Source organism: Serinus canaria, chromosome 3 (genome assembly GCF_022539315.1).
Source record: "Serinus canaria isolate serCan28SL12 chromosome 3, serCan2020, whole genome shotgun sequence".
Classification (NCBI taxonomy): Eukaryota; Metazoa; Chordata; class Aves; order Passeriformes; family Fringillidae; genus Serinus; species Serinus canaria.
This window is the reverse complement of record NC_066316.1, coordinates 69,724,135-69,739,342: the sequence shown is the minus strand read 5'-3', so window position 1 is coordinate 69,739,342 and position 15,208 is coordinate 69,724,135. Positions and strand designations below refer to the sequence as shown.

Genomic DNA, 15,208 nt, shown 5'->3' with positions numbered 1-15,208 from the left:
AATGTGGCGGGCATCGAGACAAAAAGCAGAGATGCAAGGTTTGGGGTGTGTTGGCTCCTGAGCCCCTCGGCTGTAGAGCTGACTTTCTTTATCATGTTTTTCTCCTTAAATGAGGAGGAGGCTGGGGGGCGGCCGCGGGAGGATGCGGAGCCCCCGGCGCGGCGCGGGCTGGCGCGCAGCCTTTCTCCGCGCCTTGCACAAGTGTCCGGGGCGCGGGGCACACCTCAGGGTTAGCAGAAAACAACAACAAGATAATGGCCCCTAATGCGCACCTGGGCACGGATCACACGTGGGCCGCTCCCTTCCTGTGCGAGTGGCGGGGAGCCCGCCTGCCGCGGCGCGGCGCGGCTCGCTCCGCGGGGAGGGACCGACGCGTCCGGCGGTGGGCAGGGAGGGAGGCAGGCAGGGAATCACCTTATTAAACGCATACACCGGGGCGGGCGGCTGCCACCGCCGCCCCGTCCATGCCCGGGGAGAGCCCGAGAGCGCCGCGCTCCCCCCACGGCCGCTGCCGGCGGGAGATCCCCGCGCAGAGCCCCGCAGAGCCCGGCATGGCGCGGCGCGGCCGCTTCCAGCGCCTCTTCGGCCGCAGCGAGTCGGAGGACTCGGAGCCCGAGGGGGCGGCCGCCGCCCCCCGCCGCCGTCCCTCCGCCGCCGCCGCGCCCAAGCGGCGCCCCGCGTTCCCGCACTGGCGCCCGAAGAAGAAGGAGCAGCATCCCCGGGAGGGCGGCGGTGCCGCGCCCGCCTCGCACCTCGAGTCCCCGGCCCCCCGGTAAGCGCGACACCCGAGCGGGTGGTGGGGGGACCGCGGGCCGGGCACGGCTGGACGCCAGGGCTTTTTCTGTCGAGGAGGGAAGAGTGCGTCCCGCAGCCGCCTTCCCGTCCCGCGTTCGCCCCAGCCTGCTGGCGGAGCGGCGCCCGAGCCGTGTTGACAAACAGCAGCGCCCGTGTGAATAAGTAACAGTCAGCCTGTGCCCGGAGCAGGGGGAGGCTTCCTGGCCCAAATCAGCCTCCTAAGGGCGGCTGGGGTGTGTGAGTTGCTTGTACTCTTCCGCAGCAGTGGGCTTGTTCTGTGCTGGCGTTTTCTGGACGCAATAGAGGAGGAAGATGAAAGAGAAGGGCTTGACAGCAATCTGCTACAGTGCTCCCCATGGCTGTTGCTCCCCAGTGTGGTGCAAGTCTCCCATGAGTAAGGACTATCTAGTGCATGCTGGCTTCTTGGGGACACAGGTATTCCCCGGGGGATGTTTAGAGCCTGTGGCCACAGTACAAGGAACCTCAGTGAGACTGTGGGGTTGCCGAGCAGTAAAACCTCTGACGTGAAGGTAATTCACAGTAGCATATGGTGAACTTGAGGCTACGTCAGGAAAGGGTTGGTTAGTACTGCTCAGATCTGAACATCGCAAGCCAGGCAGTGAGAAGCTGCCAGTGCTGCCTGCACTGAAAAAAAAGAAAGAAAAAAAAAGTTGTGAGCTATTGATCTCTCAGGTGTTTGCTTCAAATTGAGAAATCTGTAAGTTTCAGAAGGTAGCTCTGTATGAAAGTGTTGGTACTTGCTGAAAAGTAGACATCAGGCAGAACTTAGAACTTGACTAAAGTGGTCTAATTATGTTTGCATTTTGTGTTGAAATGTATTATTAAAGACTTTAAACACCAAACTCTTCTATAAAAGGAGAAAAATATATTTATGTTTACATATTTTTAGGAAAGAGAAAATGAAGTCTGCTTTTCAGAACTTTTTAACTGGGAAATGATGTATTTCAGAACGCTGTTGAATGGCCAAGCTCAAGGTAATGCTGCAGGTGACATCAATGAGGAGCAGATCCCTCTTTTGCCTTCCAGAGGCCATATAAAACAGAAGGGGATGGGATCACAGTATCAGCATGGAACAACCCCACTGGGGCTGACTCTGAGTTCAGATCCCATTTGCTCAGGACTGTGTCCACTTGAGTTTTGAAATGTTCCAAGAAGAGAGAGTGCACAACAACTTTGGCCAAGCCGCGTTAACTACTGTCTTGTGTGAAATGGTTTCTTCTGGTAGATGGCTGGAGCACATTTCCATTCATAGCTTGTGCTGCACCTGCCATGCACTACTGAAGAGCCCCGGGGCTCTTGGTGACCCTCCCATGCATACTGACAGGCAGGTGATGGGTTCTCTCTGTGCTCATCTCTTCCCTAGGCTGAATCTGCTTCCCCAGCCACTCCTCAGGGCAGGATCTTCAGCCTCTCAGTGTCTTGGGGCCCTGTGCTCTTTTTATCAGTGTATTTTGTATTGAGGGGCCCAAAACTGAATAGATTATCTAGATGTGAGCAAATGAATGGTGGTGTAGAAGTGGCATAAGTCTTTAATCTAGGTGTGGGTTCCTTTTTCTTCCAGATACCAGGATGTTTCTACTGAATAAATTTGTTTTCAAGTTCTGGCCTAAATTACAAGAGAAGTCTAATAATTGCAAGTCTGCTGAAAGGACAGGGTTGTCACTGCTGTTACACTTACAAAACTCTGGGGGGTTTGGGTTTTGGTCCGGGAACCAATCCTTCTGCTATTGATGACAGGCTGGGTTTGTGCTTCAGCACATGAAAATACACCTGTATGTCACCATCTTCAACTGCAGTTGGTCATCTTCCAAGGACACAAACTTCGTTTGTTTGTGTACCTTTCTACCATCCTTGCCTTAAAAAAATGGAACAAGCTAAGCTTTTAGTATAGAGCCAGAACCACTAAATAGATTTTAAAAAATATGTTGAAGATTATGATAGCACTTCTCAAAAGACATGGTTTGAAGTATTTAATTTTCATTGCATGCATGGTAGGCTGTAGTGCTTGGTCTCAAGAGTACTGTATAGGACAGATAGAGCATCCTGTTAACAGGGATGACTTTGAAGATACGAGATGCTTAATTAGTGGCTGTGGTTTTAGCTATGGTTTGGTACATGGCAAGCACGACAGCTGTCAGTTTGAAGACACCTATTTATATGGCACTCCAATTTAAACATTGTCTCATCATCAGCTGTTTTGCTTGTCTTATGTTATTTTTTCAGGTAGCCAGTACTTTTCCTTGCTGTTAGTTATTTATCTGGAAGAGCAGAACCCAGCATGGCATAAAAAAAATCTTGTGATAAAAGCCTAACAAGCATCCCAGCTCCTTAAACTTGAAGTTACAAGGATGGATTCTCGTGTCTCTATGAAATTTGTGTTGTACTGCCTACATTCATGGGTGTCAGGGCAGCCAGATGAACTCCTCTGATTACTTTTTCCACCAAAAGCTTGTAGAATCTCCCTCAGATAACAGCTACAAGTTTGAGCCTCTTAACAGAAGTAGGTGCAGTGAAAAGAAAAAGAATTACAGTTGTCACCATGCTGTAGGTAACTGCATCACATTATGAGACAAATTTTTACTTGGTCTCTTGGAGGTCACATCCTTATACAGCTGTCATGGTTTGGACACTGAATGATCTCCACCCAATGGCAACTTTAAAAATGAAGAGGATGGCTTGGAATTTAGCTTTGTAGCAGGAAGCTGACTACAGGAGGACAAAAAAACTGTTTATCTTTGGGTGTGTTTGTTTAGCAGTGTTTCTCACAATGTATGCTACCCTGTGAATCTTGAGCGTTTTGTATTTGATGGTCAAGACCAGACAAGTTACTTGGTCCAGTTATGAGTTGGCTACCATAAAAATGACAGTAGTTAGATTCTTGCCTGAGATGTGTCAGTGTAATCACTGTGAAAAAGGAGGATATTTTTGCTGCTTATTACTTCCTCAGTTTGAAGAAACACAGATATTTGATATTGAGCATGTTAGAAACACTACCACCAGCAACACTCCTTGTTTTTATTACTTTCCTCTCCCCTGATTAAATGAACTCAGTTCACCTTCATCAACATGCTAAGTATGTGAAGGAGAAGAAACCTGTGTGACTGTTATTCTACAGTGATTTGGCAAGGAAATAAAAGATATTATGGGTTCAGTAATAGCATAAAAACAATGAGAGGGAAACAGTATTAGGCTGCATCCAAGGAATTATCTTGGAGAGGAATGTGTACCTCCATGAGATTTGTGGAATGTGAAGAAACATTATGTTTTTAGTGGAGAAAGTGTCAGTGAGACCAAGATCTTGTATCTCTTCCTTACTTCCATGTTCCAAGAGCAAATGCTTCATCCTGTGAAAAACAAAGTGTGTAATATCACAGAGTGCTAGTAGCTCAATTGATTGACAGGAATAAAATGTAGAAAACTGTTATACTGTTTGCTGTTTTGTTAAGTACAAACCCTCAATTTAATGTACTATTTATGTACTATTTTTCAACCAGACAATTCACAGTTGTGCGTTGTCTGGTTGAAAAAAAGAAAAAGGAAACGTTCACCCGTGTTCTTTTGTAAGACTGAATATGTATTTCTGCAAGTGTTCCTAGTTACACTAAGTGGGAGGTGGAAATGGACAAGGGTAATTCAGTTTGATGTATAATTCTTAGTAATCTGTAATGTAAGCATAACACCTTAGGAGTAGACTTAGTATTTTAATTTTTTTATAGGGGAGTGAAGATCTTTTAAGATATCACAATCAAAGAATTAAAAGCAGAACTTTCTTCTGAGTTGTTTTCTATACTGTGACCTAGTGAGGAAATTGATCCTTAGAAAAAAAAAAGTTTCTAGAAAGATACTAAGATAAGAAGGATGACATACTAAAACACTTTTTTTTTTTTTTTTGCATTTTTAAGGAGTAAAAAATACTGTCCTGTGAAAGTGTAATGACATCTGTGCCATGAAAGTAGTAGTTTTTCTTCCATGCAAGAGTTTAACATCAACTGCTGCTTCTGTGTTGCTGATTTTGTGGGCTTGGTGGCTGTGTAAACACCAGGGTGAAGAACTGTCTCTTTTTCATTTTGTCCTTTTCAAAATCAAATAACAGTCTGAAAAATATGAACCAGTAAGACTGCTGATGCCTTCCTGGTCAGCTTGCTTGGATGTCAGGGTGTGAAAGGCAGATCCTGGTAGAGAAGAATGGCACCTCATCCGTGACTGATGTTGTGCACAAAAATTGCTGACTTTCTTTGCTCATGCTTTTTCAGTTAATCTAGGAAAAAAAAATCAAAAAAAAAAAAAAGAAGAAGCGAGTTAGTGGACTCATGCCATTCACAGTTAAAGATTTTTTTTTTTTTTGGGAGGGTGTTACTGGCTTTGTTGGATGTTTATTTGAAGAGTTGGTATACCTTCTGTGTCCAGGTGAATCTGATCCACAATAGTGCTGAGTTCCATTCAGGTAATAGGAGTTCTGTACTGAAAATTTAAATGCCTGTTAAAACAAGGAGTGTTGTGAAAAAGCAGGTTCAATCCTACTCAAACTAGGTGCCAGTCTTGGCACCTCTGGTTTTTGTGTGTCAGATCCACACTTGGAAATAGTGACAAATCAAAACAGAAAGGTCTTTTGGGAAATTACTCTTATAAAATACCACTATAGAAACCACCCAGGAAGGTGCAAAAACAAAAAGTTCTTTTTGAATGCAGGTACATACAGTTGGCACTTGAGTAATGCATGGAGTGCTAAAAACAATGTTAAATACTGAATGCATACCACTTCAGTGAGTACCACTTGTCTCAATGAGAAAACTGCAGTTTTCAGTCTACTCTTTCTCAGCACACCTATCTCTTGTCTTTTCCTTTTCTCCTTGTCTTGGTCCTTGCTCCTACAACCCTGTCCCATCTTTCCCTCCCTCTCCATCCTCCCAAGATATACATCATGCACTTTATGCTGCACACTCTAGTGGATTTCTGCTTGCATGGAACAAAGAGAAGAGTGGTACTTTATTGTACCTGTGGTGATCTCAGGAAAGAGGCAGGAAAACATTTGTGGACAGAAGTAAGTGTGTTATAGAAAGGGTCAATATAATTAGTTTCATTTACTTCATATACAAGATGACATCCATATCCTCTAATTTCAGATATCTGCATCTGAAATAGTTCTTCACTTTATAATCAAGGAGGACAAATAGTTATGTCTGGTGTGCAGTGCATCTCACCTTAAGGTGAGTGTCTAAACCAGGCTAAATGAATTGCATCTTAGAAGTATAAGTTTTTTCTCATTGACTTTAAAAGCTGCCTGGAGGTGACACCTTCAACATCTAAATTTGGGCATCTAAATTCCATCAATGTTACCCAATGCTGGGGAGTCCATAGGCTGGCATTTCCATGTAGGAGATCCTACAGTGCAAAGCCAAACAGTAGTGAGCTTTAAAAACTGTGTTCCCGTTTTTCATATGCAGCTTTAAGGCACCTTCTTTGTTTGCTAGCAGTCTGGTTTGAGAGACTTATTTTTGCATAATTTCTGTTATTCAGGATATTATGTTATTCATTTCATTGTGGTTAAGACTTTCCAAGTTTCTTTAGGGAACAGGGATTGATCCCTACTTCTGCATTTTCTTGGGATGGCTGGGAAAGGCATGGGAAACAAATCTCTCCCAGACAGCTTGAGAAAGAGAACAGGGGAAGCAGGAGAAAAGGGCGAACACACTACTAGACCTATGGTCTGATTTGCTGAAGTTTAGCCAAAATAGTAATGGTTAGGAAAGTTAAATTCTGCTGGAAATATAACCCTGTGATGGGAAAGATAAAGAACTGTTAATACTAGGTAATTCTTCCTTTAACAGTTTGCATTTAAAAATAGAATAAAAACATGAGGACCTGTTCTGTCACCAGAGGTTCCTGTGCAAGGAGGAAAAATCCCCTCTTCTTCAGCTTTCAAAAGAGACAGAAGTCATCAAAGTGGTTTGCATGTGTGTAATGTATCTGATAGTGGTGTATCTTTGTATATATGATTCTTGTATTTGTCACACCAGCAAACTTTCTGCTGTACATCTTATCTTCACATATGTTTGTTCATGCTGCCCCATACTGTGAGCTCCCACAATCAGTCATCAAATACTACATCATTCGGTGCTCCCTTGAGACAAGAAGGGAAAGACTGATCAATATAAGAGATTGGCCTCCTTTTTTTTTAGTGCTGGAAAAAATACCCCCATAATATTTATTTAAAGAAAATAAGATACCATCTTCTGTATTATTCTGGAACTGTACGTGGAAATTCTGAAATAAAAACTTGAAAAAAAAGTTAGTTGGATAAAATTTCTTCATGGTACCTGAATCCTTTATTCATTTAAGAATTCACAGTTATAAAGTCAACCAAACTAAAATTTAAAAATGTCCTGAGCTATAAAAATTTGTAAAACAGGCATATTTGATGAATTCCCCAAATCCTGAGTTTCAGGTAGAGCCCAATGCCAGAAGCAAAACTTCATTTGTTGTCCCAAAATAGGTTCTTTTATTCTGTGTGTGAGGGGCCAATTCACACACGTAGTCCAGCTGTTTGATTTATTTACAGTTCTGTGCAGAGAGGGGTGCTGGGTGTCAAACCCACAAGGCCACCACTACCAAAATATTTCACTATGCATTTTAGCAAACAGAAGCCTTAATTCATTGGCTACAAGTTTGGCAGTTCTCATATTAATTAGTGTTCTATCTTCTATTGGTTAATGATTCTCTCTCTTCTCATGCTAATCAGTCCCATGGTGTTTCTCTTCTCTTGGGCCGATGGGTTTTGGGTCAATGATCTGTGAGCGGTGGTTGGGATCTCCCCCTGCAGAATTCCCTTTTACCCACTCACAGCTGGTTCAGCACAGTTGCTGGGTAAGGTTTATTTGTTTCTTCCTTATCTGGGGGGTTCTGCCCAATGTCCTTGTGGCCCAGAAATTCTGCATTCTTTGTGTCTGCTGTCAGTGGTACATCCTTCTCCCCAACTTTGTTAACCTCCCTCTGGGTGTGAGATCACTGAAGCCTGCCAGGCCCTAAAGCTTAGCAAGACAATTCTACCAATCAGTAATTTGTCTTTCTAACACCTGCACATCACTTAGATCTTGTGGGCTGCTGTCTGTTTCAGGTTAAATCTCCTTTTTTATTGATTAGACTTGAAAATATGTAAAGATCAAAAACATTTCTTAAAAAGGTCTTTATGTATTTAACATTTTCCAGCATTTTGACAAAGGAAAATATACAAATTTTAGTAAGGATGCCTTATTACAATGCTCCTTGTACAGTTTAATGACTCCACAAGTACTCTAAGAAATATAGGCAAATAGAGGGGCCCCTGTGCATCCTTTGACCACCTTTTTTATAGTTGGTCTTTCTCCTTGGTAAGCTACTTCTTTATTGTCTCCAGAGTATTTTGAAATTTGCTGGTGCCATCTGTGGTACTGCTGTTGAGGCAAGGCTGTAGGTCAGAAATACTGTCAGATGCTATTCAAATCCAGCAGGATCTGTGCCCAACTTCACAGACTATGAACAGCCAAGCAGAAAATGTTTAAGTTGCATGGCCTGGTGGGAACTGTCATTTTCCATTTGTCCCTTCTCTATGGCCAGGAGCAGGTGCCACAATGTAGTCTCTCAGGGCTCATGGAGGGTCGTGTAGGTGGCTTGTAATTAATGCTAGGAAAGTGGGAGAGAACCTCTTAAAATCAGTGGACTGGTGAGAAGAGGCTGCTTTTTAGGAAATGAGGAGCTTTTCTGTTTTTTTTCCTGGCAGAAAGCTAGCAGAATTTCTCATGCTGCAACTTGTACCTCTTGTCTCTCAGTCCTTCCCTGTGCACCTCCAAGGACAGATTGGCTTCTGTTAAGCAGCCAGTTTCTACTCTTCCAGGTGTTTCTTGTACTTCATATCCCAACATCTAAGCATTTGGTGGCCCTTCTCTGTACTCACATAATTTTGTACACTTCTCATGTACAGGAGGTGTGCAGGTAGCCCCCACTGCCAAGGGCGTGCTGCTGACAATGCTTGATGGTAGAATGATATAAGGACTAAGTCTTGCAGAGACTTGGCACTAAGAAGTGCAGGGTAATTCCAAGTGTCACTGTGAACCTGTGGATTTCTGGGGAAGGGCCTATAGTTTCTTATTCTTTGACTTTCAGAAGGTTTTACTGATCTGTTTGATTTGACTTCCATAATTTTAATTCCTTGAGAACCACCAGTGAGATTTCACAGTGGGCATTTCACAACAGACAGGGAGCTGCTGTGTGATTAGCAGTTCTGACATATTTCCCTACCCTTGGCTGGGAAACCTGTGCCACTCATGAATTATTTAGTGAGGAACTGGTAATTATTGTAACAAGATATATATTTAGGATTTTGGTACAGTATAAACACATTTGGCATAACATAAAACCATATGATTTTTAATAAGATTCTATAACATTATACTGCCATCTCCATCTTCAAGGACAGCGTTTTGATGATTCGCCCATGGTTACACTGTTTTACAGATAAAGTACAAATAATTCATTCTCCATAGTATAGGGAGGAGACCTGTAGATACATGCTGGAGCTTCCCTGTTGTGCCCTGTTGAAGCATCTTTGTGACCTCTCTTAACTATGGGCAGGAGCTGAAGGAGTAGGGGAGAAAATAGGGATGGATATGATATTGATTTGTGCACTTGGCAAAGAGGAAAAAATTGTTGAGTCTGGCAGGCTGCAATTAGGTCACCCTGAAGCCTTCTTTTTTCCAGGCTAAACTATTGCAATTCCTTCAGCCTTTCCTCAGAGGAGAGGTTCTCCATCCCCCCCATCCACTTGGTGTCCCTTCTCTGGATTTGCTCCAATAAGTCCTGTGCTGGGGACCCCAGAGGTGGATGCAGCACTGCAGGTGGGGTCTCACCTCCCTGGGCTAGAAGTTGTCTAGGAACAAGGTTCTGTTTGGAAGCATCAAAGCTGGGTTTGTCTACCATTAACAAAAACAGCTTCATGCAGTCACGTTCTGTAGAGAGGCAGATTGATTGGTTGGGCTGATGAGAATAAGCTCACATAGTCAGCCTGGAAGGATGAATGTGCAGGCACAGCACCCAGCTAACACAGTGACATGGTTTGTAAACTACAGCTGCTTTTTACCTGGCTGATTTGGACTTGGACACAGACATCTGCCTCACCCCACCTTGTAGATGTATTCTGAGTTAACTTTGTGAGATTCTTCTGATTTGTGGCTGGATTCCTTAACTTATTCAGTGGGAGGTACCCTTGTCTGTTTTCAGTTTAGGCAGTAAGAAATCATCTTCTCACACCTTTTGTCTGTGTTGTTAGTTTACTGACTAATCTCTCCCAGGCTGTGGTGGCTTGGTTGTGTGTTTATCAAATGTCTAGAATAATGGAGTTAGATTTTGACTATGCAAATAGTAAATAACAGCACAAAAGACCAGAAAAAAAAAGTTGGCATCTTTCAAAAGCTCTGAATGAGTACACATCATTTGCAATTTCAGAGCGGAACTTATCGGGCTTTTTAGTCCTTGTGTAATTTAATGGGTGTGTATGAGATGAAGAATTAAAAAAGAGGTGAGAGGCCTATGAACATTCCACAGGGGAGTATTTTAAATACAATATAACTGACAGTCCTGCAGGTAAATGAGTGTACTCACGTGAAATGGACTCCCTGGTTCCTGATGAATAGCTCAATGACCATTCCTGTCATTTGTTTCCTGTCAGAAACTGAGTGTAGCCAGGGCTCTTCTGTATTTGGGTTAAAACCTCCCGATGTTTTCAGGAAAATGCTTGTATTTAAAGATCTAATAAACCTGAATTATGGAGGTATCTGTTCTCTCTGATGGAAGAGAAGTCCAAAGGCAGCCAGAGCTGTACTATTACTCATGAGTCTGTCTCATTGTTAGCACTATCTTGGGCCACGTATCTGTGGCTTGGAGCAACTGGTAATTGAACTAACCAGTTCTTCAAAAAGATGTAGATGATATCTTCTTCTATTGGGATGAGTAGAAAACTTTACTATATAGCCTTTGAGTTAAGGTGAAGCTAGTCATTTTAACACAGGACTTTCAGTGTTCCATATGAAATAAAGCTATGGGTAAGCTAGATTCTGTGGGGCAGACCTCATGCTTTCACTATAATTCAATACAAAAGGACAAAACTTAGTAGAGTTACAACAGTAGTGTCTCCTGGTTCATTATAGTTAACAAATCAAACAAAAAAACATTAAAAATTGAGGCCTAAATGCAGCTTTTTCTGTTAAGATAACGAGCTTCTCATCTTGACTTTCAAGAACTATTTGTTAGTGTAAATATACTATCTTTGCATCAAAGGACAGTTTAGAAGATGCTTACATTTTTATAAACTGGAGTTCAAAACAAAAAGGAATCTTATCCCATGTAGGAACATGTGTGCCAGGGTGCTAGGAATATCTTACAAAGAAATAAAAAATTAGAAAATCAGCATATACTTCATAATGGAAGTTTTTGTCAGAAGTAAATCTAGTCAGATGATAAACTAGTCTCCATTTTTCCCCCTGTAAGTACTAACTACAGTGTGGTAGTGAGACTTTTGTACAAAAACACGGTCAAAAAGTGACCTCAAGTATAAACATTGTATACAGTGTAATACTTTAGTCCTGAGCATTTTTATGAATCCTCTGCATCCGAAATGAACCTAGATTTAATGGGCTTATATCTCTTTTTTTCCCCACTGTGGAGTACAGTGTTTAGAAGCTGTGTGTGAGCCTGGCAGGAGCTGCTGGCACTGGAAGAATGTCCCACTAGCTGCCAAACCAGTGGGGCAGCATTGGAGGCAGTAATAATAGTTCAGGGCTCACCCGGAGGTATTCGAGGGAGGATTGCATCTTACACGGTGCTTGCTTTGGCTGCCGGGGAGGAACTGAGAAGGAAGTGTCCAACAAAAACTTGGCAGCTTTAAATTCTCAATTTCTGTGTCTACATGTACTCTAGCAAGTTCAAATATTGAGCAGAGTATTTCTGATGACATTGTAGCGTTGCCTGATGTAATCAAGATTTTTGTGATGAGTATTTATGTTTAAATATTCTGTCAAGTTTCTTCTAAAAGTACAAAATATGGTTAGGCCATGGGAGATGTTTAATTACTGTCAGGTATTTGAATCCAAACATGTTGGATGCATGTTTACTTTATCTGATTTGTCTTCAAAGATTTATTTGTCAGTTGTTTTCCTTGGAATTGTTTTAATTATTTTTTGAAATTATTTTGCTAAATATAATCTGGGTGATTTATTAATATCACTGCTGTTATGATTAACTTGCCACATGCTACAGTGAGTTGTGCTTGGCTTTGCTTGTTTTTTTTTAAAAAAAAAGGTCTGTATACCTGTTTGGACATGTCTAATCTCTTCTGAGTTAGATCTGAGTTACTTGACAACCTTTGACTTATTTCCTTGTGTAGTTCTTCTAAACAGTGCTTTCCCCCTCCCTGCTTGTTTTCTGCACTAGTTCTTCTCCTGCATCCAGCTTAAAGCAAGTCCTTAATGCTCTAAAGAGCCCACATGTTGGTAATTGGTTAAGGTTTGTCAAACCAGAAGTCTTCTGTTCCCACTATTCTTCATTATGTTCCATGGAGTTTTTTCTCAGCCAGTGATGGCCTGGATAGGCTGTTCCAGCTGAAGTGGAGCTCTCCCATCCTTACTGTGGGACAGCTGCCAAAGCAATGTGTCATAATGTATTCCTTTCTTCCCACAGTGAGTTGTATCAGTTCTGACTTTGTTTAACACCAGGTAGGAGTTAACAAGAGTTTACCATCAGTTTCCTGCTCGAGACTTTGCAACCAAGACAAAAGGATTTCTCCCCCATTAGTAATACTACTTATTTTTTTAAAACATACAATTCCCTCCATTCTTTTTCTAGACCTAATATTCCCCAGACTATCCACCATCTGATTTGTTTCTCTCATAATTCTGATCTATATTTTTATTCACTTCCAGAGGACTCACTGATGCACGCCTATGCTGCAATGCAGGCTGTATAAAGTAGATTTGATATCAATTAGTTTTATATACAAGACATAATAATTGTTTTCGTTCTAACACGTGCATTTTTATTTATTTGTTTTCTTACTAGCAGGATGTCCTTTACATGTGCAGATGATTATAAATAAATTTTGCTGCTGCTGACAAATTAAGTGTTCATGTCATCTAATGAAGAAGTGTGAGCAGCCAGGTGTTGGTGGCAGCAGGCTATGATGTGTGTGAGATACACATGCTTCCTTTTTTTTTACTTTCAAAAGAAATCAGAGTGCTTCTCCAAGGGTAGATTTTGTTAGTTGGTGCTTTTCTTTTCTTTTTTTTTTTTTTTCTCAGTGTGTGTAATATTCCATCTAGTGTTTGAGTCATTTTTACTTGTGAAAGACTTCTGAACCCCTTTTTCAAGTGACCTCTTACTCAGTTTGTGGGAAGAAGACATGCAGTTGCCTTTACCTCTCCAATCACATTAGTAGTGTCAGGGGAAACAGCTGTGAAATAAAGGCTATTGAGAGTTAAGGTCATGAAAATAAATTCTGTCTAGCTGGATACTGAAATGTGGACAGACTTACTTGATTTAGCATTTTTTATGTCTTCCCTGGGTTGCCCTCCCTTGCCTCTCTTTTCCTTGCAATTTTAGCCTGTGAATACAAAAACTTGGAGAGTCTTTTGAGTATGCCATTTTCTGAACTTTAGTGTCAGGTTTTACAGGAGATGTTAGAACTTGGTCAAAAATAGAGAAATTAGTCCTGCAACAGCTCATCAGAACAAGGGTTTGGCAGAACCTTTCTCTGCATATGTATTTTAAATAGTCTGGTTTGCTTTTGAGCAGTGATCCTCATTTCAGGTTCAGAGATGCATGTGTGTGTGGTTTATGTGCTCAAACATAAGGACTTTCTAATCCAGCAATATCCACAAGGATCCACAGATTTGCCACTGCCGCTTGTGCTTCCTGTCAGAGGAACAAAGGACCAGGCTTCTTCCCATGTTTCAAATGCTCCTCAGCCTGAGTGCAAGTTTCTTGTTCTTGTGGAGTTTTTAAATTCAATTTCTAATACTTTTAATAAGCTGGGGTTCATTGGTTTGTCACCAAGTTCACAAAGCTGAAGAAGGACACATGAACAAACAAGGCAGTGATTGGAGGTATCTGGAGTAGTGAGCACCTCCCAAAGCTACAAACATGAATACTTTCCACTGGTGCTCATGCAGCTTTGGATGTTGGTGACCTGCTTCTGAAGTGCCTGGGTGAGGAGCAGGTGCTGTGGCACTGCCAGTGCCTTCTGCATCTCTCCCAGGTTCCAGTCACGATCAAGGGACAATAAGGAAACAATTTGGGGGCTACCCTCCCTGTGGTATCTTATTATGTCATCCTTTTTATCACTGTGGTGTCCAGTACCATTGCTGGCACAAGCCAGAATGCCAGGTTATATTTGGCAGAGAGGTCAGGGCATGTGAGCAGCAGGCAGCACTGACTAATGCTCCAGCACTTACAATGGTGTTGCTGATGCCATTCAGTTCCTGTCATGACCCTGCTGCCTTTGGCCCCAAAGTTACCTCCGTGCAGAGGAAGGGTGTTGCCTTTCTTTATGACTCCTCACCAAAAGCAGGAATTTAGGAGGACGTGATGGTGTAAATATTCTCAGTCTTTGGCAATGTGAGTAAGACCTGGAAAGAAAAGATGGTTTCTGAGATGGTCTAGAGATGCAAGAGGCATTTATGAGGGGACAGCGTGGCCCAATTAGAGACTCTTCAACCCCACATCTACCCAGGAGGAGTCCCCATGGCAAGAAAATGTTTGGAAGACAGTAATTGAGTTCGCAGGTGTTGGAGATCCTGTTTCCAGCTCATCCTCCTAGATGAAATGATTGCAGATGAGCACTCCACAGAAGATTTCAGAGAGTTAGATGTGATGAACTGGCACCATGCCACCACATCAAACCACCTGTCAGTATTGCTGGTAGTCCAGCAGACAGCCTTGGGAACAGGCTCTGTGCCTATGGACAAGTGTCCTCTAGGTGATGGATTTGCTGACCGACCTAGGCTGCTGGGGAAGTAGCACCTCCAGCATGGTCATAAATTGTGTTTATCTTATTTAGGAGGTCCAAAGGACAGTTTTACAGTTCCACATTCATTAAATACTGCCTGTTTTCTGAGGGCATCCAAATTTGATGGTATATTCAGCAAAACACTCCTTGATGTCTTCCTTTCCCTCCCCACTTCCGAGTTAACTGATCATTCCTTTGTTATTATTCATGTGTGTGCCTGTGAACAACCACAAATAGAAGAATGGAATTTTTTTTTAATGTGTCACTTAGCTTTCCTGAAGATGCGTAGTGCATAGGCACCTTCTGCAACCACTTGCTCGACACATATGGCAGACTGGGATCACATGCTCATAAGAAAACTGA

General features: G+C 42.4%; 1 protein-coding gene across 1 annotated transcript in view; it reads left to right on the top strand.

Annotated features, from left to right (window-relative positions):
* Positions 1-673: 673 nt before the first annotated feature.
* CRYBG1 (crystallin beta-gamma domain containing 1) overlaps positions 674-15,208 on the top strand; it is a 95,942-nt gene continuing 81,407 nt past the window's right edge. Inside the window, exon 1 of the mRNA XM_030235573.2 lies at positions 674-772. The gene's annotated coding sequence lies outside the window, so the exon portion shown is untranslated. The remainder of the gene's footprint in view (positions 773-15,208) is intronic.